The sequence below is a fragment of the Chelonoidis abingdonii genome, chromosome 10 (genome assembly GCF_003597395.2).
Source record: "Chelonoidis abingdonii isolate Lonesome George chromosome 10, CheloAbing_2.0, whole genome shotgun sequence".
In the NCBI taxonomy this organism is placed as follows: Eukaryota; Metazoa; Chordata; order Testudines; family Testudinidae; genus Chelonoidis; species Chelonoidis abingdonii.
Window position 1 is genome coordinate 21,641,176 of NC_133778.1, and position 22,546 is coordinate 21,663,721.

General features: G+C 42.6%; 1 protein-coding gene across 6 annotated transcripts in view; it reads right to left on the reverse strand.

Moving 5' to 3' along the window:
* Positions 1-4,633, reverse strand: part of SPATS2L (spermatogenesis associated serine rich 2 like) — a 126,078-nt gene extending 121,445 nt beyond the window's left edge. For 4 of the 6 annotated variants that reach the window (XM_075070032.1, XM_075070028.1, XM_075070027.1 and 1 more), the window contains exon 1: positions 4,463-4,589. The gene's annotated coding sequence lies outside the window, so the exon portion shown is untranslated. Of the gene's footprint in view, positions 1-4,116; positions 4,192-4,462 lie in introns of those variants that run through there. The other 2 variants (XM_075070031.1, XM_075070029.1) reach the window with 2 other exon arrangements.
* Between the last annotated feature and the right edge of the window lie 17,913 nt (positions 4,634-22,546).

Below are 22,546 nucleotides of genomic sequence, written 5' to 3' on the forward strand. Positions count from 1 at the left end.
ATCCTCAGCCAGCACAAATCAACACAGTTCCATTGACTGCTATGTCATTTCACGCCAGTCAAGGCTCTGGCTCTTAGAGTATTACACAAGATACATATCAGGGCCAAATTCTTTGACAGAAAAATGCTACAGAATGTTGCTTTCAAACATGTACTAGAGGTGGAAGTCCTTCACCAGCAGAGCCAAACATCTGGTCTGTGGGCTAGGTCTGGCCTCCCTGTGGCCCATCTGACATATTCAAAGTGTGCAGAATCTCAGCTTTCATTTAAAAAAGTAAGTTTCTACACTTCATGGTTTGAAGAAAAGCTTCCAAATGCAAAGTAAAGATAAACCAATACAGTGTTATCTTCTGAGACTGCAGCCAGCCTCAAACAATGTCTCAAAAGGTGTGAACTCCTCTGTCCCCTTTTAATGTCATTGAAATGTTACCTAAAATGATCACATTTTAATGTCAGCATTAACTACTGGACTTCTGATCATTTTAGCTGATGGAATAGGAAGCTGCACATGGAGGCCCATGTGGTTGGGAATTGAGAATTTTTGTGCAGGGAAGGAAACGCAGAAGGAAGAAGAGAGAGATACAAGGACAAGTAAGAGATGCAGAGAAAACAGGATGGGGAAGGCAGAAAATCAAAGCGAAGAAATACCCATGGCTCAAAGGGAGGGAGCATATTTTCCCACTGATACTGATAATAAAGCCCTTAATAAATAATAGTAACCACATGTCACCACATAAAGGCCAGATTCTTTCCTTGATCTTTGTGCAAACCTCCTATTGACAGTGGGCATTCTGATCTGGATGGAGAAGGTTATATGCATAGGTACCAACTTTTCCAGGCACCAGTGGGTGCTCGCCCCCAGCCTGGCCCCTTCCGCCCCCATCCCAACCCCTTCCCCAAGGTCCCTCCCCCTATTTGACCCCTACCCCACATACCCACCCCGGCCCCACGTCTTCTTCAACCGTGCTGTTCTCCCCCTTCTCTCCCTCCCTCCCAGCATGTGCCCCACTGAATCAGTTGTTTCGTGGTAGGAAGCACTGTGAGGGAGGGGGTAGAAGCGGAGCTGGGGAGGAAGCAGAGGAGAGGTGAGCTGAGGCAGGAGGGAAGGGAGATGCTAGTGGGTGCAGAGCACCCACCAATTTTTCCCTGTGGGTATGGTTATATGGGGTCCTAAATGTATCCTCTGGCCAACAGGCCATAACTAGAAGTTGAATTCAGCCCTCTCCTCCAAATGAGTTTGACACCACTGTCCCAGATAATACATGATTATTTAGGGGATTCAGCTGAGTCATTCTGCAAAAGATGTTGACTATTTTTTAATTCTGCATGCATATTATTAATGTATGTATCTTGTATTATAGTAGTACCCTAGAGGCCACAACCAAGATCAGGACCCCTTTGTGTTAGGCACTGTACAATTAAATAGTGAGAGACAGTTCCCAGAATGAAAATAGTGGCAAGGAATGTGTATAAACTGAACACAACATAATCTTGCAAATTAATATAAAACAGGGACATAAATTAACTGGCTTTTGTATTTCCAGCACTGAAAATAAAAGAACTTGTTGAAACAACGTAACACACATTTCCGGCCACAAGGAATATTGTTGTACTGTCTTTTAAAGACAGGCCCAAACCACAAATACCAGTTCTGGGTGGGATGTTTCCTAAAGTTCAGAGTGAGTGTTTGGATCTAGCACTTTGCTTCAACCCCTTTTAGAGATAGGGACCAGGTAAGAAGTTTGGATCCAGAACGAAATTTCTCTGAAAATTCAGTGTTTGAATTTATGGTAATTTGTTTGGGCTCATCTCTAGGCTCATTGAGTAAAACAATAACCCTTAGGCATGTGCTTCTTCTAAGGGCCTCACGAATTTCAGAGGGAATTTTCCTCAGATAAGGACTCAAGAGCTGCCCCCACAAATAAGGTTAACCATAATAGACTGTGAATTGTAATCCTTTCCCTCACCCTTTATATGTCTCATAGACCTTAAGGCCAGAAAGGACTATCATGATCATCTACTTTGACCTCCTGCACATTGCAGGCCACAGAACCTCACCCACTCACTACTATAATAGACCCATACTCTTTGGCTGAGTTAATGAAGCCCTCAAATCATGATTTAAAGATTTCAAGCTACAGAGAATCCACCATTTACACTAGTTTAAACCTGCAAGTGACACACATCCCATTCTGCAGAGGAAGGTGAAAAATCCCAGGGTCTCTGCCAATCAGACCTGTGGAAAACTCCCTCCTGACCCCCCAAACATGGCAACCAGTTAGACCCCAAGCATGTGGGGAAGACCCACCAGCCAGACACCTGGGAAAGAATTTCCTGTAGTAACTCAGAGCCCCCCCCATCTAGTGTCCCATCACTGGTCATTGGAGATATTTGATCGGCTACATGCCATTGTTACTCATCTTCTTAGAGAGTAACTCCTCAGGGCAGAGACCACGTCTTCATACATATCTGTACAGTGTCTAGCACAACAGGGTCCTCATCCTGATTAGTGTCTCTGGGTCTCTTATTAAAACTGATACTGTCATTTCTCAGGGACTTGATCCTACAGTGTGCCGGGTCCCTTCAACTCTCATCTAAATCAACGAGAGTTGAGAGTGCTCATACCACCTCATGGGAGGCATTGAGCACCTTACAGGATCCAGCTCTTTCCAGGTATTGTAAAAATCATTCACACATGGCGTTGTCCCTATTAATGTGACTAATCCCACATTGCCTTTAATCGGACAACTCACCTGAGAAGTCAGAGTGGTATAGGCACAGATATCTGCCCACACAGAGCTCACTACAAAAGTGAGACCTTTGTTAGGGGTATTAACTACCATTCCAAGTGTTCATGATCCATGCCTCGTGCACAATTTAATCTGATAAGATTGATAGTTGGTAGGGTGCATTCTTGTCTATTCTTGAGATCACTCTGGGTTACCTTCCCTTGATAACCACCTTTGCTGAATATTTCATGGATGCTTCAGTTATTCTGAGATACAAGCCCGTCGCAAAAAAAGAGAACAGCACTTTATAACGTAACTGGTAATTTGGGAGAGGTAGTTCCCAAGAAAGATTGTTAGTTTTCTTGAAGTTGAATAACACTTATATACATTTTCAAGCTCAAAACATTTATCACGCAAACAAACCCAGGGAAGTGTGGCCTGAAATGAGGTTGCTGTTTTTTCTGTGAGATCTTAGACCACTAAAAGAAATCCGGTAGTACCCGCAATCAACAGCTCTAGAAAAAAAAAAAAAAAAGTCTTGCACTGTTAATGTACAGCTCCTCAGCAAATGAAGTATGATAAAAAATAAAAGACTATTGACAGCTGCAATTGTACATCAAAGGATCTCAAAATAAACCCATATTTCAATAAGAAATATAAGAAAGACCTTGTTGCTTCATTCTTGGTAGAGGTGAAATAATTCCTCAAATGCCTGGATTTGTGTGGAAACAGCACCTATAAAACATTATTGCTCACCCCTGCCTTGTAATCAATGTAATATTTCACAGCTCACCCATACTGTAAACCAACATTTCATGAAAAATTTAGTGCTGGCTCAGCATATTTTGCTGTCCTGACAGATGTGGACACACAGCTGCAGGCTGGAAATGATCTGGTTTTATAATGTTTTTTTTGGTATGCTGCTGTTCATTTATGATCAGGGCTGCTACTGGACAGAGGTATACAGGGCCATGCAACTTTAGGGCGCTAACCATTTGGGTTGGGGGATGTACGGGGAGCAAGTGATGTGGGCTGTGACAAATGCATTCCTGCTGGTGTTTGCAGAGCTCCAGACAAGCCTAACGTTGGATTTGGCGGTGGAATATCGGCCACCGCCAGCACAAGGGGCTCAGCCGTGGCTGCCTACCTAGCAGGACGTAGGGCGACGAGACAGCAAGTGTGAAAAATCCGGACGGGGTGAGGGGGTAATAGGAGCCTATATAAGAAAAGACCCAAAAATCGAGATTGTCCCTATAAAATCGGGACATCTGATCACCCTAGCATAAGGGGCCCGATCCTGCCCGCTGATGGCAGATGGGGCCCGATCCTGCCTTCCTGGGGTACCTTCTGCGGGCAGCTCGGGCCCCACCGCTGTTGATTTTGCATACCTGGCGGCTGTTTGAGGCACCTCTCGAAAGGGGTGAGAGAAGCTGCAGTTCTGATCCTGGGCTTATTGCATTAGGAAAAGGGCTGTGGGGGAGGTTTGTCCGCGTTGAACCCAGACCAATCCTCCCCCAGGAAACTCAAGCGACTGCAAGAGGACAAGTCCATCAACCGCCCCGGGAACCCTGCAATCTGGAAATGGCACATGCAATGCCCCGAAAGCCCCCCACCCCAAGGAGGGGGTCCCCAACCCCCCACGGAGGCGCCCCCACCCCGCGCGGCAGAGCGCGGGGAGAACGGGCGGTGTGGGCGCGGCGCCGCGCGCAGCCAGCGCCCCTCCGGGTCCCTTACCGCTCAGCCAATGGTCTGCTCCCCGCGGAGCCCGGGCAGCGCAAGGCGGCTTCCCGCTGGTGCCCAGCTCCGCTCTTCCCGAGCGAGCGGCACATCAGCGCCTGGCCCAGCCCCCGCCTGGATTCCTGCACACGCTGCCCGCCCGCGCGCTCTCCTCTTCCTCCTCCCTCCAGAGCGGGAGCGGCGGTGGAAAACCCCTCCCTGCTGGCCCGCTGCTGCCCCCTGCTTCCCGCGCCTGCTGAGGGGACTTGGGGGGGGGGGTGTCTCCCCACGGACGGGTGGGGTGGTGACGTTCCCTTGCGCGGGGGGCGGTGAGAGCTGAGTAGGGTCACCAGAGAGCCGGTGTGGAAAATTCCTGGTTGGGATTAATAGTTGGGTATAGGACAAAGCCCCTAATATGGGTGGTCCCCATGATAGCTGGCGGTCCAATCACCCTAGGGCTGGGGGTGCCTGTGACAGAGCAGTCAGTGGGGCTCTGCCAGCAGAGTTTGTGCGTGACTGAGGCAGCCTGGATTCAGCAACCGACAGTCAACGCCTTGGACTTTCAGGAAAGCACAGTGGAGGGGCATGGAAAGGAAACCTCCCAATAGCAGGACTGAGCCACAGACCTCTCTGCTGCACCATCCCTTGGCCACTTGCAAAGCCTGCTTCGAGGGGGGGCTGGCTCGGAAACCCAGGCCTCCCCGCTAATTTTGAAATGTCCAATACTTTTAAACTCTGGGGATTTTTTGACTAGGTGGTTCTGGGAGAGCTGCCTGAGAGGCTAATGGGAAGCAAGAGAGGGCAGGAGGTAAGTAGTTAAGCCTGCTAATTGCACAAAGGATCAGACCAGGCCACTCTCACCTGACAGTAGTTTCAGTTCCCAACAGGGAATGAGGCTCTCTCCCAAGGCTCCTCGTAAATTAAAGGCATTTAGAAATAATAGGGAAACAACTTAGGTTTTCCAGGAATGGCTCCCTTATGGCAACTCTAGATTCAGCACACATCTATCAGTATAGCACAGGCCATGATTTTGTGAGTTGCCATAACCATGGGGGAAATGATTGTTGTGGATATGAAACAATCCCATTCGGTTAGATTGCTTAATTTTCCAGTATTTTCATGATTTATGTTTGCCCTTGTAACCATGGACACATACGTTCCTGAAAGTGAAAGGATAACACTGTAACCCTAATCATAAAGGACTAGATCGGGGTCGGCAAACTACAGCCTGCGGGCCAGATCTGGCCAACAAGCCATTTTAAGGCAGCCCATGAGCTCCCACTGGGGCTCTGGGTCAGGTGCCGCACCAGCGCTCCAGCCGGGGCGTCACGTCGGGGGTTGCACCATGCAGCTCAGCCCCACTCCAGCTGGGACGCCAGGTTGGAGGCTGCACCATGCAGATTGGCCCCTCTCTGGCGCTCCAGCTGGGGCACCGGGTTGAGGGTTGCAGCACGCGGCTCAGCCCCACTTCAGCCGGGGCGCTGGGTCGGGGGCCTCACAGTGCAGCTCCCGGAAGCCACAGCATGGCCCTGTTCCAAGGGTCGGGGGCCATTCAACACGTAGGAGCCGGAGAAGGAACTTGCCATGACTTCTGGGAGCCACTTGAGGTAAGTGCCACTCGGAGCCTGCACCCCTGAGCATCTCCCCATGCCGCAGCCCCCTTCCCCAGCCTTGATGCCTCTCTCTAAACCCCTCGATCCCAGCACGGAGCACCCTCCTACACCCCAAACCTCTCATCCCCAGCCCCACCCCAGAACCCACACCCCCAGGCAGAGCCCTCATCCCCCCCACACCCCAACCCCAATTTTGTGAGCGTTCATGGGTCGCCATACAATTTCTAGTCTCTGATGTGGCCCTCAGGCCAAAAACTTTGCTGACCCCTGGGCTAGATTGTGGTATTTTGAGGTTGAAGAGTGCCTTACTCTCAATTTTTTTAGTGAAACCTCCTGAAAAATAAAGTACTGTACTTATATGAATAAGGGTGTCACAATTTGGCCCAAAGTTCTTTAAGGTTAAAGCTCTTTTTATAATATGAACCACAAAATCTTTTCATGTCTCAAGCATGATGTAGCTACTCAGTTTCCAAAAACATTTTGTTTTGAGACATATTAGGCCAAATGAAACCCTTCCGTTGCATGGCACAGAGGGGAAGAAAGCACAGTAAATAGGTTAAGTGAGTCTGGTAAATAAATATAGAAAATTCTACATGCTATATAGTACTTTCCCTCCAAGCCAAAGAATCTCCTTTAGGTAAAATGTACTTGGTTTGTTGTTACTTATTTTCATACATTTGCATTGCAGCAGTGCCTACAAGTGCCAGTACGGTTGGGTCCCATCCTGTTAGGGGCTGTACAAACACGCAGATAGACACTGTCTGCCGGCATCCATAGATTCTGCTCCCAGATAGGTAGGTAGTAATGTGCAGAGGAGCTACGGCACCTCAGACACTAGAGCTCAGAAGGAATGAGGATGTTATGATCTGAACTGCCCAGGGATATGAGGCTCCAGCACTGTGCACAGATGGGCAAATGCTCCACTGAGATCATGATATATCTGTTGTTCTCCTCTTCAGGGTCCATGCCACAACCTGTGTCCCTTCTGAGCTGCTACTAAAGGTAATCAACAATTTTTAAAATGTTTTCCTGATGAATAATGATGATATTTTTCCTAAAACAAACATTTTTGTGAAAAAAATTCGTTTTTACAACATAAATTTCCTGGGTTTTTTTAACAACAAATGAAAACCAAAATGTTTTCAGAGTTTTGTTTTGTCTTCTGCCACTACCATTTTGCAGTAAAGGGATGAAGGGGAAAAGAAAGGGAGAGGTGGGGGAAAGCCAGTTCAGGAAACTGAAATATTTTCATTTTGGGTTTCAACAAAAAATCCACTAGGTTTTCATGGAAAAAAATCTGAAACTTTTTGAGCAAATAAAAAGTAAAAAATATTTCCCCAAACACATTTACCACTTTTCAACCAGCTCTAGCTGCTACCAATTGCAACCTTTCTTCTCCCTCTTAAGCATATACATCATTTTCTTCTATTAGTATTTCTTTATATTAGTATTCCTCCTTCCAATCACAGTGATTGGCCTAATGATTTGGCCTGTCATTATTTGATACAGTTTACATCATGGACATTTAAAAAAATAATTTGAAAATATGGAATGAAGATTGAAAAATACTCTGGCCTATTCAACAGTGTTGCAATGAGCAAAATGGGACAAATTACACAAGTCACAGTTACTACGTGAATCTTCTTGCGAATATTCTTTGCAAACTCTCAGAAAGAAACGCAAACATTTACAGCAAGTTTTCCATGGATAAATATTTTAAAATACTTTCTAAAAAATTGAGTCAGGAATTCTTAGTCCAAATTTTTGTAAAGACAGGGTTAAAGTTATAATGAGTAAATATCTATTAAATTAAAACATCAGAATGTTATAGATATAAGTTAACAAACACTTGATTTACCCACTTAAGAGCCAGAAAACCTCCTGCATCTTCATAAACAGTTTGGTTTATAGTACCTATTATAGTGTCTATTCCACAATGAATCAAAGCCCCAATCAGTCTCATCTGCCTTGTACAATATCTACTGATTGGAAGAGACCACATATTTGAAAAATTATGGCATGAATTAGGTACTTGGTTATTTTATGTTGCATCATGGGCAGAGATAATGGGTTAGAATTACTTTGCTTTTGGAACCTTAACTATGAATTTTCTGATCTTCATTCACATTGGTTTCTTTCTTTGATCAAAAACTTCAAATTTCCATGGTTTTCATTAGTGTTCCACTGATGACGTTTTAGTTTAACTGACATTTATTTACATCCTGAACTATACCTTTATGGTGGTTTTTGTCTGGGAATTCTGGAAATAATTTTGAAATACAAGAGAATTGTTCATTATGCTTATAAAACAAGGATTATGCTCATCCGCTGGCAGAGGAGAATACATGTGAATCTTGAGTTTGGTACTGGTTTTGTGGGACCCAGTGAGTAACATGTGAGATGAAAGGCTCCAAAGGCTTTACAAATTATATTTGGATGTGGGAGAGTGAAGAGAAAGAGAATGTGGGAAAGTGAAACGGAAACCTGCTGTTTAGTTCATGTATAAACTATCCGTTCAGCCAAAGGTTGCTCTATTTTCCCATTAATTTAAAGGATCACGTATGAAGTGCAATTTAAAAATAAAAATACAGTCAGTCCTATTTTACGTTTGTGGTAGCCATGCAGGAGTGAAATAAAGGCTGAGATGGGATTTATTTCTAAACCTCTATTTCAATTTGCCTCTAACTTTCTAACAGAAAAAGATCTTTGAAGATAATTTTTTATGCATAATCTTAATTGTAAAGTCATTTTTTGGTGAAAGTTACATACAAATTAATTTGGCCACTTTTGATATACTTTCAAAGAAAAAACGTTTTACGCTTTCTTGTGAGAGTTCAGAGAATGAGGTGTTTGCACTTCTGGAAAATTTTGCTAACTTTTTTATGGCTTATAATAGCTCAGAACTGTTTAGTCTAGATACTCCACATTTTATTTTCATCTGCTGGTCTTGGTGAGGACTGGAGTCTTGGGCAATTTCAGTGGTGAGCTGGTTAGTTATTAAATACAACTGATACATACATTAAAGATGCTGAAGAGTTAAAAAGGTACAAATGGAACAGATGCTTTGGGAAGCCTGCAGGTGAACATAAAAGTTGATGTGAGAAAATTGCCATGTACAGCAAGTGACAGAATGGGAAAGCAGAAAGAACAATAAACATTCTGTATGGAGCACCAGCAATGACTGTTTCAAACCATTCTTCAGGAAACCAGGAACCATTCATACAAAGACTGGCCCAAACATCTGCCAATTGAGGTCTTTGGTTTTCACTTTTATTTAAAAAAAAATTACCAACACCTAGGAACTCATCACTAAGCTACATATCACAGACTACCCAAATTTGTTGACAGTCTTTTGTGTTTTTTAGAAGCACCCTATTATCCTTTTTATTTGGTAGTGAATTTAGAAATTGACTGGTTCTTTTTCAGGCTGCACATAGAGACCGTGTCTTCTGTAAAAGGAAATGGTTACTTTGGATCCAGTTCTCATGTTCTGTACATGTGAAAGGATAAACATTATGGGGACCCATGTAGGGATAGTTCTATTTCCTCCATGGAATCTGTCATTTATAAAGCTATGTGATAAGCAGCAATATTTACATTCTCTCTGTTGAAAGACAGAATCAGGAGTCCATTAGTGGAAAAGATAGTCCAGTCGTTAGGGTACTAGCCTAGGACTCCGGAGGCCTGCGTTAAGTCCTTGCTTCACTGCAGGCTTCCTGAGTGACTTTGGACAAGTTAGTCTCTGCGTGTCTTGGTGCTCTTCTGTAAAATGGGGATAATAGCATTGCCCTACCCAGGGCCGGCTCTAGCCATTTCGCCGCCCCAAGCATGGCGGCATGCCATGGGGGGCACTCTGCTGCTCGCCGGTCCCGCGGCTCCGGTGGACCTCCCGCAGACGTGGCTGCGGAAGGTCTGCTGGTCCCACGGCTCCGGTGGACCCCCCGCAGGACCAGTGGACCATCCGCAGGGACGCCTGCGGGAGGTCCACCGGAGCCACCTGCTGCCCTCCCGACAACCGGCAGAGTGCCCCCCGTGGCATGCCTCCCCAAGCACGCGCTTGGCGTGCTGGGGCTTGGAGTCGGGCCTGGCCCTACCTCACTGGGTGTTATACATATTGTGAGATGCTCAGATACTACAGTAATGGGGGATATATTGGTACCTTAAATAGGCAGACGCTAAAGCAACTGTAGTTCTCCAAGTCATGTGGATTCTGAGCTATAGTAGAGCACATAGGCAGCCAGGTAAAGCAGGAAAAGCACCTCCCTCTGGGCTGCCTCTTCTGTGTTGTGTCTTTTGAGAGATAGCCTCTGAATCCATTAGTAGCTAGAAGTGCAGAAAAAATGCAAATGTAATGGTCAGTAAAATGCTGCATACACGTAAAAGATCATTCAGGACCATGTTCTCCCTGCTCTTGCACGACTATACAAAGTGAGAATGGAAGGGATAGAGGGGGCGTCTCTTGTGTAGGGAGCAGCCAAAAGCCAGCTGCTTTCACTCTTTCAGAACAAAGTGTGGGAAGTGTTAACGCTGCCAGCAATGCTACCTGGCCGAAAACAGGTCTGGGAGTGGGTGAGGTTATGATTGTGGCTGGCAATCCCAGGCAACTGGTGCTACAGTAACTTAAAGCTGCTCTTCCAAAATGGAGATATAACCTCCACCATCCTTCATTAGCAGGGATTTAATCTGTGAGTTTGAGCACCAAATGAGCAGAGCTCTGCCATGTGAGCTGAAGGAGTATTTCCATTAGCTGGTTGCAGTAGTAGGTTTTTATCCACAATTTGAGCTAGACACTACATAGGGACACAATCTACTTAGCCACTACTTGCCGGCAAGCTTTCCCCAGCACCTCAAAGCATTTTTCCTTTCTCTGCACTACAGGCAAAACACATCTGACCCCTGCGAGGGCACATCTCTGTGTCCTAAAGGAGACTCAGCCCTTAATGACTTTCATGGTACAAGATCAGGGAAATAAGCACAAAAGAACCCTCCATCTTCATAATAAATCACTCCTTTCTGGTGTTAGTAGGTAAGGCTCTGTAAGACTCAGTCGTTTGGCCATAGAGGGACTTGCATGCACTTTTTTCTATTTTGTTTTGCTTGGATTTGTGCACCTCTTGCATCTTACTCTGAGTGTTGTGGTCAAATGAAGATCTGAACAAAATTCATCCAAACACTTCTTGGCTTTTAACATCATTTCACATGTAAACTATGCAAATCCACCAAAACTATTTCTGACCAACATCATCCCACAACTCAGGTAGGCTTTGGTATTTGCAAGCTTTTGAGTGAACTTGACCTGAGTTTCAGAATTGGTTATGAAAGTTTTCTGCACCTCTGTTAAAATCTCTAATTTATTCATCGCTACATTCTTGGGTATTTTTTCAAGTCTTGTTCCTCTTTTCCCTCTAAAGTGAATTTAGTGTTGGTGCCCAAATAGCTCCATTGTAAGATGGACTGAAACCAAAACGTCAGATCAAGGGAAGTTCAAATACAGATTTTGATCCAAACTTTGTGGTTTGGGCTGATGTCTTATGGAAACTATCTAAAAAGTTCCTTATGTCTCCATTGAGCAGATACCAGAAAGGGAGCAAAAATACTTCCACACAGTTTTGTCCATGTGCCTTGTACCTGTTCTGGGAGGAATGCTTTAGCAACAAAGTGGTGCTTCAGTCTTCCCATTGTCATTTTTTCTGAAACTGCTAACAAAGCTGGCATTTACAAAAGTGGTTTCTGTGTTTACATTGGCTGGTAATCAGTTGAGAGATGGCAATTTACTTTACAGTAACCTGCAATGGAGTCAAACTAGGCATCTTGAGGTGAAAGACACCATATTGATGCCTAATCACCTGAGCCATCCATTCTCCCTTGAATATTGATTCTGATCACTAAGTGGTCTATTTTCATTTTGAATTTGTGCGTATGTAAGTTTAACTTTCATTAACTTTAGTGGGAGTTAAACTTATGTAGCAAGGGGAGGTCTGAATCAGGGACTGCACTCAAGAGCTATGTTCGCATCCAGATCCTAACCTATCTTCTTTATAAGAGATCATGAGTGTAAAATAACCCTGGCCAAATGAGTATGGGGAACAGGTGAGAACAGCAAAGCTAAAAATGGTTTTGAGGTTGCTTTGAAAATCTAGAAATTAACATGAAACTTGTCTGAAAAGCAATATAAATATTTCAAGACAGAGGTGACACATTTGCTGGCAATCTGGGTACTGGAATCAGGAATCTGGCAGCTGAGGTTATGCTGTTGATATAGTGGATGTCTTATGCTTCTGATAGAATGCTTGAAAAGTGGTTGGTTGACAAGCAGAAAAAGCTGTTATCAAGTGGAAAACAGTGGATACAGTGACCAGCGTTTCATTGTCATTCCAAGATGGGCAAGGAGTAAAGAAATGGCAAAGATTAGATAATATGAATAACTAGAAAAAACAGAAAATGACCAAAAGCAAGGACAAAGAGATGCTGCTAAACTAAAGTTTGGTCAATAAATGACTATTTCAGAAAATAAGGAAGTGGTGTGGTTCAGATTACTCAGAGCCCAGTCCAGCTAGGTACTGAACAAAACTTCATTTTGTCTGTATCTATTTAGGGATACCCATGGTCCCCTACACTATAGTAGCTGAGTGCCTCACAAACATACATATGTTTATTCTCACAACACCCTTGTGAGGTAGAGAAACATTACAGTACTGAATTAGCGACTTGCTGCAGGTCACATGGGAAGTCTGTGGCACAGCCAGGGATGGATTGTGGATCTCAAGAGACCCATCTTCACGGCAGCTAGTAAGGGAGTGATGTTGAGAGTTAGGCTTTACCTATACCCAGATTTGCATTGGTTTAAATAAATTGGTTTAAACCTTCACCTCTTCCTCCTGGGGAGGAATAAATGTGGAACAGAAGAATGCCATTTTCTGAGGATAATTGCACTTTAAGGGCCTGATTTTGCCCTTTATAGCACAACATGCAAATAGAGGATCAAGTAAAACTTAGGGCAAGCAGTTGCTGGAGAAAAGTTATGCAAAATCCAGCAAGTCTCCTATGTTGCCACTGCCAACATAGAAGTGCAGGGATATGTATGCTGCTGCTGCCCACAGATATAGTGTCTAATGAGGGGTGGGCATGGGAAAGTAAAAAGAAGTTGTAGTCATCATGGTAAAGTGTAGTGGCGCAGCATGTGATGTACAGCTATGTATATACCTAGTATATTAGTAAGTATGAACCCCACAGCATGTGCAAGAGAAGGCTGCCAAGACATCAGAATTACATTGTCTGGTCATCCTGTCTCTTTAGATTCAGTATGATTTATTTGGAGAGTAAAGAGCTGAGAGAGGTAAATTTAAAGAAGAATTATGTGATTTGAGTGAGTGATCAGTCACAGCAGGCACCCTTTGCAGACCAACGTGTTTGGAGGCTTACATCCTATGAAATTATCCCCTTTAATGCCCCCGCTTACAGAAGCTGTACATGTGAAACAATGGCCATAAGGTTTCCCGTCATGCTTAAGCAGACACGACTATCTGGAGGTAGAGGAGCACTCGGTAGGTTTGGAGGGAATAAGTAGCTGAGGGTAGAGGAATGCTCAGGTAGACTGGCTGCATGGGGGACACTGTGAGGAATCAGGGAGGCCAAGAGACTGAGAGGAGAGGGGACGTAGGAGGAAAAGAAAGCAACATGTAGCAGGGAAGTAGTGGGACTGGAGGAAGCCCCCGACAGGGATAGCATGAAGCCACTGAGGGAGAAAGCTAGCTGCTAGCTGATGGATCATGAGCAGACGCAAGGCAAGGGCGGGTCATGGAGGAAACTGCATAAAGCAGGAGAATTTGCTGGAAGATAGGAAGTGGGAAATCCTTGTCTCCTCTCGTCTCACTAGCTTGGAGGGTAGATTCTCAGCTCTAGGTAGTTTCAGACCCTTGACCAGGCTGTGAGGTTTTTGGCTCTATGAGTCAGCAACAGAGAACTCAGCATGATATGCTCACACTCACTCCTGGTGTGGTAGGAGGAGCTGACCAAGCATTGGCCAAAATCAACCTCCCTGTGGAGTCTTCCTGGCATATTTTTTGTAACTTCCTCTGTAGGACACCAGCCCACTGCATCACAGATGTGTTGCTCAGTCACCATAAGCCTGAAAACCTCTGTGGCATACGTGACTGTCTTGCCACAGCTAGCTTGGAATAGCATGTCCCTTTGTCATTCAGGAACCTCCAGGATTATTATGTCCTCCAGAATGTGGAATGTCTGAAAAGACTGAGAAACCTTCAGTAGTAAACCATGACCCTTCAAGCTACAAAAGTCTACAATTTTTAAACATATAGCATATGTAAATTTCACCTACCATTGTGTGTGTACTCTTTTCACTCTGCTTAACTCAGCTGTGTTGACAGAGCTCCTGGGAACTGAATTGTTCCTCTGAGAATATAATGAAGCTGAATTATGCAAAATACCATATTTTGGCCTTGAGATTCCACGTGCACTTTTCTCTGAGGATGCAGTGAACCTTTTAGAAAGTACTGAGACAACAGTGTACTACTTGATGTCTGCTTTCAGGCCCTTCCCCCTCTGCAGCCCAGCCACACACTAGCAGGAACCTGGGATTCTGAACTGTCATGGAGCAGTCAAACAGGAAATGCTTCCATGATGAACTTATGGTGGACATCCAGGACAAGCCAACACGCCAGTACAATACCAAAGCGAAAAGGGTTCATGGCAAGTGGAAAGGCACAGACAGGCTACAGAGCACCAGGAGTGAATTGCAGGAAAATCCTGGCATCATGAACTTTTCCAGTGCAGCCTACTTTGGTGTCCACAGATCAGGCTCTGTGGGTCACAAGGGCCTGTGTAATAATGGAGTAGTACCTTTTGCGGTTCATGTACTCATGTGCTCCTTGAGCAGGGCAAACTGTCTGCACGTGATTCCTGTCAGTGGCCCTAGAGAAGTTTGGAAACCCCATTCTCTTAAACCAGCTGTTTTTAACACCAAAACATACAGCATAGATTTCAAGATGACATGTCTTGGTAACAATAAACAATATGCTCTGAAAAGCAGCCAACTGTAGTGCAAAAAACCTTGTCCAGTTCAACATTAATAATTAAATCTAGAAATAAAAAAAACAAAAAGAACTTCTTTAGCATGCAACCTATACAATAATAAAATAAATTATCAATTTTTACTATTGATTTGCAGTAGACAAAACATGATTCACTTAATGTTTGTAACATGCTGGGGAGAAGAATGGCTAAGTATTTTATTATTAAACATAGTAAACTCACTAACATACATTGTGGCACCATTGGACTTACAGGTAGTTTTAGGTTAGGGATCATTTACTTGTCATGCCAGTAAACAAATATTGCTCAGGTCATTTAGGAAATGTTTTTCCCTGTGACTAACATCCGCCAGCAAATTACACAGGCCTGCTATTTACTAACACTTAGGTGCTATTATGTCCTGCACAGTTTTGCCTGTCTCCACACTAATCCTTAAGGGATGTTTGTTTTTTTAAACATCTATTTTGAGTTTAATTCAAGTTGGCTGTAGTTCTACGCTGCTGACAGCATGGCAGTGGGGAGCAGCTGATCATTACCAAACCTGTGCTGTAACATAGTGTACTTATGTAGTACTTACTGCTACTCACATATGCCAACTTGAATTGACTAAAAAAATGTATTGTCACTTCAATTTCTTTACTGTCAAAATGTGGAATGGAGGGGCCATAATGAACCTTCTTTCTGACTTTTGCATGTCAACAAAATCTTCAAACAATAGAAGGAAAATCTGTTGTGGACAAGTAAATGCTATGTATAATTGCTAAATATTGGTGGAAAGTGGTCTTCCCTCTTCTGCCCCTACACCCATCTACAGTTTATTTTCACTATCATGCAATAATGCAAATAAACTTCTTTTCTTTTTTTAAACAAAAAAAATCTCTAGAGGTGAAGTCTGGGGAAGCTTGGCTCTGGATCTAAACTTGGCATCTCAAGCCACATCTACTCTTTTTGTTTGTTTGTTTGTTTTGTTTTTAAGAATTTGCTTCTAATGGAGCTCTTAAATGAGGGGCAAAGTCCAGAGAAAGAGGCTGGAGGACTTTATTAGTATTCTCAAGACCCTGTCTTGAAGTTTAAATGTTAAATGGGAAGTGTGACATTTCCAGAACTCTCTGTGGGTTCGGTTGTAGTTGAATCTGAATCAGAGTTCCTCTGTGTTCATCTTGCCTATCAGAATTAAAAGGCCACAGCATGGATGCTGTATGCTTTGTATACACTCCCATCTGTAAACTGGATGAAGTACACATTCTGCAGGCATGCTGCTGTGTATTTGCATTTCTGCACGCAACAGCTGTGAATTATGGATTACAAGCTTGAGAAAGTCTAATATCAGAATTTCAGTCCTAGAATATTGAATTGTAATGAAATGGCTGGCAACCAGTTGTGAATTTTAAGCAAACTATGTAAAATAATCAGCTGTATCTTAAGGAAAGAAGCCCCAAATCCAGATATTTTAAGTGCTGTTAAGATTTCTTCTCTAGCCCTATTAGGGAATAAACTCTATATTCAAAATAAAAATCAAATTCTAGGTTGGTAATTCAAGGTCAAGCAAAACTTAATGCTAGGGTTTATTCCAAGAATACCACCAATTAGGTAAAATCACATTATCAAAATGTTGTGATTTAACGGAATAGAAGATGCACTCTGGACAAGTAAGATGAATGCTGACAATTCCCCAGGGTGTGGGTTTAGTAAGATATCATTTGTCACACTCAGCAGTGCTATTCCAGAATTATGCCGAGATCAAAACCCAGATTGGAATCTATCAAACCAATAACTGCAGTTAGCCAAGTGACTGAGCAGTTGTGACAACAAAGCTTGCTGTGGGTACTGTGCTATGAAATGAATATGTGAAGCTGCTGCCAGTGTGTGAAAAGCCCTGGGACAAGAGACTAGCAGCATGGTAAGTGCAAACAACAATAGCACAGGAATAATATAAAAAGTTTAGGAAGTGAAATTAACAGGCCATTGATAGACATTTATTTCTGAATAAGACACATTCAAGTAACATTTATGTCTACTGCTTGTGATTTAAACGCTCAAAACATATGCAGGGTAGTTTAGATATCTGCTCATCTAATCTCATAGAAGCTCGGTCCAGCTCCTACTGAATTCAAAGGAGCCTTGTTCTCACTGAGAGAAATTCACAATTCTCCCATTGTTGGTCTAGCATAGACCTAACAGAAGCACTGGGTTCTTTATTATTACTATTTGCATGCTGGTAATGCTGAGGGGCTGCAGCCAGGAATCAGTATGTTGGACACTGTACAAACACATGTTAAATAGAAACACCCTGCCCGCAAAAGTTGACATGGTGGTAGGTAAAAACACTTATCCTGGGTCTACACTAGTGATTCTATCATTGCTTTCCCCCATGGAGCTACACTGGTGTTAAACCAACTGGGGGACAACAGCTTGGATTCTCAGTAGGGAAGCAGTCTGGTGTTTTTGTGTCTAATGTTCTTATGTCAGTGGAAGTAAGTTCTAACTTACAGTCACCTAAAAAGAACTTTTTCATTCCTAGCATCAAGCCTTAATCTCCTCATTCAGGCAAGTCATCCTATTGGAGTCCTGTAATATTGTTATTAAATCTTGTAATATTGTTTGTCTCATTGTTGTCTTCTTCATCTTTCCTACATGCTTTTAACTCTTTATCTTCATTCTGTGGGATTTTTGGCTCTTCTGTACCTTTGTTATCATCTAAATATAGTAGCACTTCAGACTCTCTCTCTCTCACTGCTGTAACTTTGGCTGCCATTAATTGATCCTGAATGCAGTTATACCTCACTTGCATTCAAATCAGCTTTGGCAGACTATGCTTTTAATTAGTTCTTTAATATTTCTCCATTCTCATTTGCAGTGATGATGATGCATTGTAAGAACCCTTCACGTGTCATTGTGGTTGCATCTTGAAAGAAAAAAAGGCTTGCAAATGGTTTGGGTATGAAAAATCTACCTAACTTATCATAAATCACATTTTTATCCTCTTCAGCTGGACTAGTGGATATGTTTATGTGTTTTTCCAATTGGGATAATACATCACAAGTTACTTTTCTATCGGGGCAAGGATTTCATAACCCCCCCCCCCCCATTGAATCCACTCTCTACAGTGTTCTGCACAAACTGTAAATCTCTAGATATGTCAGATCTCTATCCAACAGTGCTGTGGACCTGGTTCTCCACTGATTTGTCCTGGTATACTTATTTAAACCTTAAAGTGAGTGTTATCAGGGTGAGGAAATTGATGGACTAAACTACTTATCTTCCATCATCCCATTGTTTTCAGGATTTGACCCACTGAACATAAAGAGCTCTGAATAGTGCTAAGTATTATTGAGTCAAATCTTGAGGAGCTCTCTCGCTTGTTTCTCAGTGTTTATTCAAACAAGCTCCCACTGACGCAGAGGACTGAATAAAAACAGAGTAAGGACCTCAGAATTTGGCCCATTTTTAATAATGATTTGAAGTATCTATTACCTTTAATACTCTCTGATATCCTATGCTCTTACCTAATTAAATATCATTCTAATTAACGTTATCTTTTGTGTTAAAGATGGGCAATTTTATTGCCTGCCAACCTGTGTATCTGACAGATTATTTGTAAAAAACCTCCTTATAGAAACACCTGGTTCATTAAATTTTCACTGGTAGCTGTATTGCCTGTCAGTTCTTTACTGTTTGGATTTAACAATAATTAGAATGATCACTGCTGCAGACGTTACCACTGTGAAAAGCACATATCCCTAGGGCAGTGTTTCGCAAACTTGGGATGCCACTTGTAGGGAAAGGTCCAGCCACCGCTTCCAGCAGCTCCCATTGGCCTGGAGCAGCGAACCGCGGCCATGATTGGCTGGCCATGATTGGCTGGAGCCATGATTGGCTGGACCTGCAGATGCGGCAGGTAATCAAACCGGCCCGGCCCGCCAGGGGCTTTCCCTACACAAGCGGTGTCCCAAGTTTGGGAAACACTGCCCTAGGGTATCAATTATGCCTAAAATTATGCTTCATTTTTGTTTAAGACATTATTGAGATGTGTTTTCACATCACATCAGACATATGGTACTGCCATTAAATACGCTGACAAATAGTTCAGAGCAGTGGGGCAATGTATTCATGGTAAAAAGGCCAATATTAATTCACATATAGAATTCTGAATCTTTTTAATTTTTACCCATGCTAGTGTATATGAGTACAGTATATATGTTTGAGTTCAGGTTGTGAGATCACCAGGGTTTCTTTTTTGACATTACCTATAATAGTTTTTCATGAGGAAGGCACAGAAGGTGAAATCCTAGCCCTGTTGATATCAGTGGCCAAAATAACTTTGTCCCTTGGCTTGGTGGAGATGCCTTGGATCAAGTGCTTAATGTTACAGGGATCAGCCCTGCAAAGTGCTGAACATTCTGACCCTGATCCAGCAAAACTTTTCAGTATGTTTTTAATTTTAAGCATGTGAACAGTTTTACATGCGTAATTGCCTTGACAGCTCCAGACCAGAGTGCTCAGCACCTTGAAAGATCGAGTCCTTAAGTCAGAACCTTTTGGAATAATGAGGAAAAAATAACAGCTGGGACTAGAACTAGGCAGGACTAATTTTTGCAGTGTTGGTTGGTTTTGTTGTGAGGTGGCTACAGTTTGAGTGTGCACAAGCCTAAACTATGCTGTGTTTACTAACCATCTCTGTTCAAAGCCATATTCTCTGTGGATATTGGGCCAAATCCTGGAGATCTTACTCATTCTATTTAGGCAAAGTCCTCATGAACTTTAGGGAATGTCTATACTGCAGTTGGGAGGTATGATTGCAGCACATGTAGACATACCCAAGTTAGTTTTGGCCTAGCTAAATTCTAGTCCCCCAGCCTTTCCAGGACCATGGACACATACTTGAGCAGCTGCAGCCTGTGGTGTTTTGACTTCACTGCTACTGTTACTTGAGATAGCTTTGCTCTAGCTAGATCTAAGCTTAATGAGGCATGTCTACACATGCTGCAACCACACCTTCTGAGTAATAACGGCAGGATTTGGCCTACTGTACATTAAACAGACGAGGATAATTTATTGTGTCTGTGTCCACTCTTGTAAAAAAGGAAATAATCTAACTCCTAGGGTAAAATCTTGGCCCCACAGACGCCAATGATGAAATGCCCATTGACTTCAAGAGGACAGGATTTCACTTCTTGAGTCCAAAGCTTCCTGACTGTTCAGAAGTTGTGACCATATTGAATCACTGCCTTTTGCATATTTTCTTGGGACACAGGTTGAGGGATATACAGAAGTGTGAGGACCAGAGCTTCCTGCTGAATCATTCTGGCTGTTGAAAAAAAATAAATAATGGGGAGAGGAAGTCAGCTCTTCAAGCTAACACTAATCTCTGTGTGCATCTAGTATTCAAATAAAAAGAGTTATAACTGCAGAGTAGTCCAGGTTCTAGGAAGGGAAACTAACATACTGTGTTTGGCTGTTCCTTAGAAGCCCAGGAACCAAATAACTTAATATATGTTTAAAGTACGTTCCTAATATGATTTCCTCGTTTTTCTAACTATGAAGTGCAACCTCAATATAGTAGGAATGTTTTGGGCCCCATTTAGAAATGTATTCATTGAGAAAAAAGAGTTCCTTTAAAGAGAGAATTTACTGGAAATAAACAAGACATCTTTAAAAATCAAAGTTATTTAAATCAAATGAAGAGTTGCTTTCAGCAGCTTATCCTTACCCCCAGGTTTGAATGAAAGCAACCCACATCAGTTTAATGTTCTTTCCAGTTACAAAGTCTCAGCCCTGGCAGTCTTTTCCTCTACTTTACCAAGAACTGCCAGAAACGAAAGACATTTCCCATTTGCTGTCTGAAAACTGCAAACGAGAAATCGTGTCTCATTCAGCTCTCATGTCTGAAGCACTGGCACAGTATTTATTTTGCACAGTAGAGCAAAATATTTTAATGCCTCCTTCATTTCTGACCTATGTAGTCAGTACTGCCAATGCCAAAGGCCCACCAAAACCACAAAAATACTCATGATTTTTAAGCCAATCTTGTTTCTTTTTAATTTGCTTTCTCTTTTGTGAATATTTAAAATACATTTGGGTCACATTTTCAAGCTTTTCTCTGCAACCATGAGGGATAGAAAGTTTTTTCTTTCTTTTTTAATAGATCAAAACTGAGTTTCTCATCTAGTTTAGGTGCTGGAACTTTAAGGAAAATGCCAAATATTGCAAGGATTCCAATAAAATTGTAAAAATTGACAATAATATTAACTTCCATTCAAAAAACCCTATTGTGTTAAAACCGCTTTGCGACCACATTGCAAAGTCAAGTTCTCAAAAGTTAGGAAAAACGAAATTATAATGCGACCTTAATACAAGTGTTGCTGCTATTCCACCTGTAACAATTATATGAATCAGATTTTATTGACTACAGAAATATGGCAATCTACACGGAATACTAATCAGAATGATTCTGCTATTACTTTGTCATTAAGAATAACCTCAGTACTTAATAAGAGAGCTGTTAGTTGTGTTCATCAACATCACTCCACTTCATTTTCTATCAGCATTTCTATTACAATCCTCTAATTCCAATTACTTCATAATCCAAGTTTTATACAAAACTTTCACAAAATCCTATACTCTATTTTACATGTAAATGAAAAGAAAGAACACAAATTAATCAGTGTCATAAAACTAAGGCAATGGAAAAGGGAAATGTTGCACTGGAATATCAAGGTGCAAAGATTAGCCTTCTAAGTGACAGCGTTGCCGGCATACCTCTCCTTGCTGATGCTGTTTCCTGTTCTACTTGTATCACTTAGACCAGTGGTCCCCAAACTTTTCATCTGGCGGACACCAGACGAAGGACCGTGGTGGCGGTCGAGCATCTGCTGAAATGCCGCCGAATTTCGGCGGCGACAACTCTCGATGACGTTGCTCGACCGCCGGCCAGGACGTGGGCGCATTTAGATGACCCCGCGGGCACCACTTTCAGGACCCCTGACTTAGACTTTAAGCAGTTTGGGGTAGGGAATCTGTCTGTTTCTTTTCTGTAATGTGACTTGCACATATATGGCATGAGATGAATAGTTTTGGTTTGAGTAATTTTGGAATCAGCTGACTTGTTTCATTTACTGGTAGCTGCTTCTCAAGGAAAACAATCTCCTGGCAAAATTCCCAAACATCATCAAGTCAATGGAAGCTGATTCCTTTTGAACATTCATTTTTTGATCATTCACACAATTATGTAAGTGGAGGGGGAGCACATTTTGTAAATCCAAATATGTATTTATTATTAGAGCTGGTCAAACTTCTCCAAATTTTTGATTTTTCAATGAAATTTTTCATCAAAATTTTGAGATATGATTGGAAAAACAGGATGATTTTTGTACAAATATGCTATGAAGGAGTCATCTTGTTTTTTAACCAGCTATGGAACTGGTCAAAATTTTCTGAA